Consider the following 4306-nt stretch of genomic DNA (forward strand, 5'->3'; position numbering starts at 1 on the left):
TATGGCTAAACATTGGGCTAAAGGATTAAACCAATGAGGAGGGGTAAAAGTTATAGCAGTATGTGTAAAACAGCATAGCAGATTTGTATAATTACAGATTGAAAACATAGCTTTTTTTTTCTTAAAAGAAAATCCAGTTTCTTGTATGCATATCTTCCCCTGCAGAAGTTTAAATAGCTTACTAGTTCTATGATGAGTATAAAACCCATTGCTATAGAATAAATTCTGACTCATAGTGACCCTATAGGACAAAGTAGAACTGACCCATAGGGTTTCCAAGTAGTGGCTGGTGGATTTGAACTGGCAGCCTTTTGGTTGCAGCCAAGCTCTTAACCACTGCACCACCAGGGCTCCATGATGGGTATAGACTAAATCTGATTTTGTTGGTAAACATTAGGTTAGATAAATGTTTATAAATGAAGTGGTTTAATGGAAAGGGTCACTTTGGGAAATCAGAAGGACTGGAATCTTTTTCTGGCTTTGATGCACCCTAAATATATGATTTTGAAGGAGTTAAATAACTTCACTACACCTCTGTTTATTTATGTGTCAGTTGGGTGTTGAAGTATTAATTTACAGATTTCCTAGAAAGTTAAAATGAGATTGAAGAGGTAAAGGTACTGTAAAATTTCAATGTGATATTTAAATTCATGGTTATTTAGTGTATTATACATCATTAGTAAATCATTCATCTTGAATATTTAAACATAGATATGATTAGTCTTAAATATAATGTCATGGATTGATTTGTGTCCCCCAAAAATATGTGTCGACTTGGGTAGGCCATGATTCTCAGTATTGTGTGGTTGTCCTCCATTTTGTGATCTGATGTAAATTATCCTATGTGTTGTAAACCCTAGCCTTTCTGCTTATGGTTATCATCCTAACTGGGAGTGAGCTGTCCATATGTTAATGGGGCAGGACTCAATCTACAGGATTAGGTTGTATCTTGAGTCACTCTGTTTTGAGATATAAAAGAGAGAAGCGAGCAGAGAGGAGAAGGACTTCCTACCACCAAGAGAGAAGAGCTGGGAGTGGAGCACATCATTTGGATCCAGGGTCCCTGCAATGAGAAGCTCCTATACCAGGAAAAGATTGACAACAAGGACCTTCCCCCAGAGCCAACAGAGAGAGAAAGTCTTCCCCTGGAGCTGGCAGCCTAAATTTTGACTTCTAGCTTCCTCAACTGTGAGAGAATAAATTTTTGTTTGTTAAAGCCATCCACTTGTGGTATTTCTGTTATAGCAGTACTAGATAACTAAGACATATAGTTATGTCACATAAATTATGCCTTATGTGCTTAAGAGAAACACACCAGGATTAGTAACCAGAAAACCTGAGTTCTAATTTCCAATAGATTGAGTTTTGTCTATCAGTCTTTATTACATGAGCTTCAATTTCTATCTCAAGAAAATGACCATAATAGTAGCATCTGTTTCATGGGGATATTGTAAGGATATAAAGAGCTTTTCAGTGGGCATGTAAGCACATACACACTCATGTATATTTATGGAATACTGTAAACCTGTTGCTGTTGAGATGATTCCAACTCATAGTGACCCTATAGGACAGAGAAGAACTGCCCCACAGGGTTTCCAAGGCTGTAAATCTTTAGGGAAGCAGACCGCCACATCTTTCTCCTGCGAGCAGCTGGTGGGTTTGAACCACCAACCTTTTGGTTAGCAGCCGAGCTCTTAAACATTGCTCCATAAAGACACCTCTGAAACGTTATACTAATGATAATTATAATATTAGTTACTGACTTTTAAAGCAACCACTCCTCAATATATTCCATGATATCATGGTGAGAGAATAATGGATATAAATCAACGGCAGCAGTTGAATAAAAATTAGCATCTAGCAATCTGACAGTATTTTCAGTTTTCATCATATTTTAAGCATGTGGGTTGTAAAATCAGAGCTAGTTTACACAAATGTTCAAAACTACCCTGATCTTGTATACATTATATTTTTAAAATCCCATTTTAAATGACAAAAACAAAAAAATCCACTTGAAATTATTTATTATATTCAAGTGGACTATTTTCATTTGAAGCATGTTGCTTAAACATTACTTCTCTGATTACTAGAGACTATATTTAAAAATTGAAATTTAAAGCCTAAATTAAAAGCCTACTGTGTTGTTGTTGTTGTTAGGTGCTGTCGAGTCGGTTCCAACTCATCGCAACCTTATGTACAACAGAACGAAACACTGCTTGGTTCTGTGCCATCCTCACAATTGTTGTTATGCTTGAGCCCATTGTTAAAGCCACTGTGTCAATCCATCTTGCTGAGGGTCTTCCTCTTTTTCGCTGACCCTCTACTTTACCAAGCATAATGTCCTTCTCCTGGGACTGGTTCCTCCTGATAACATGTCCAAAATATGTGAGATGAAGTCTTGTCATCCTTACTTATAATGAGCATTCTGGCTATACTTCTTCCAATACAGATTTATTTGTTCTTCTGGCAGTCCATGGTATATTCAATATTCTTCGCCAACACCATAATTCAAAGGCATTGATTCTTCTTCAGTCTTCCTTATTTATTGTCCAACTTTCACATGCATATGAGGTGATTGAAAACACCATGGCTTGGGTCAGGCACACCTTAGTCCTGAAAGTGACATCTTTGCTTTTTAACACTTTAAAGAAATCTTTTGCAGATTTGCCCAAGGCAATGCGTCATTTGATTTCTTGACTGCTGCTTCCAGTGGTCGTTGATTGTGAATACAAGTAAAATGAAATTCTTGACAACTTCAATATTTTCTCCATTTATCATGATGTTGCTTGTTGGTCCAGTTGTGAGGATTTTTGCTTTCATTATGTTGAGGTTTAATCCATACTGAAGGCTGTGGTGTTTGATCTTCATCAGTAAGTGCTTCAAGTCCTCTTCACTTTTGTCATGCAAGGTTGTGTCATCTGCATAACACAGGTTGTTAATAAGTCTTCCTCCAATCCTGATGCTGTGTTCTTCTTCGTATAGTCCAGCTTCTCAGGTTATTTGTTTAGCATACAGATTGAATAAGTATGATGAAAGAATACAACCCTGATGCACACTTTTTCTGATTTAAGCCATGCAGTATCCTCTTGTTCTGTTTGAACGAGTGCCTCTTGGTCTAAGTACAGGTTCCTCATGAGCACAATTCAGTGTTCTGGAATTCCCATTCTTCCCAATGTTATCCAAACGTTATGATCCACATATCCACACAGTCGAATACCTTTACATAGTCAATAAAACACAGGTTATATCTTTCTGGTATTCTCTGCCTTCAGCCAAGATCCATCTGACATTAGCAATGATATCCCTTGTTCCATGTTCTCTTCTGAATCCGGCTTGAATTTCTGGCAGTTCCCTGTTGATGTACTGCTGCAGCTGCTTTTGAATGATCTTCAGCAAAATTTTACTTGTGTATGACACTAATGACATCGTTCGATAATTTCCGTATTCAGTTGGATCACCTTTCTTTGGAATAGGCATAAATATGGATCTCTTCTGGTTGGTTGGCCAGATAGCTGTCTTCCAAATTTCTTGGCATAGACTAATAAACATTTCCAGTGCTGCGTCCATTTGTTGAAACATCACAATTGATATTCTGTCAATTCCTGGAGCCTTGTTTTTTGACAATGCTTTCAGTGTAGCTTGGATCTCTTCCTTCAGTACTATCAGTTTTTGATCATATGCTACCTCTTGAAATTGTTGAATGTCAACCAGTTCTTTTTGGTACAGTGACTGTGTATTCGTTTCATCTTCTTTTGATGCTTCCTGCATTGTTTAGTATTTTCCCCATAGAATCCTTCAATATTGCAACTCAAAGTTTAAATTTTTTTGTCAGTTCTTTCAACTTGAGAAATACTGAGCGTATTCTTCCCTTTTGGTTTTCTAACTCCAGGTCTTTGCATATTTCATTATAATACTTTACTTTGTCTTCTCCATCTGGCCTTTGAAATCTTCTGTTCAGCTCTTTGACTTCATCCTTTCTTCCTTTTGCTTTTGCTGCTCTATGTTCAAGGACAATTTTCAGAGTTTTTTCTGACATCCATTTTGATGAAGAAATTGAAGATTTTTACAAGCTCCTGCAGTCTGAAATTGATCGAACACGCAATCCAGATGCACTGAAAATTACTGGCGATTGGAATGTGAAAATTGGAAACAAAGAAGAAGGACTGGTAGTTGAAAAATATGGCCTGGGTAATAGAAACGAAGCCGATGGCAGAGGGGACAACAGCAGCTTCAGTTGAGGAGGCAGGAGCACAGGAATGCGCCAGCTAGGCCTTGGCAGAGATGTGAGTGCTAAGTAACAATATGC

Source organism: Trichechus manatus, unplaced genomic scaffold (assembly GCF_000243295.1).
Source record: "Trichechus manatus latirostris isolate Lorelei unplaced genomic scaffold, TriManLat1.0 scaffold00125, whole genome shotgun sequence".
NCBI classification, from domain to species: domain Eukaryota; kingdom Metazoa; phylum Chordata; class Mammalia; order Sirenia; family Trichechidae; genus Trichechus; species Trichechus manatus.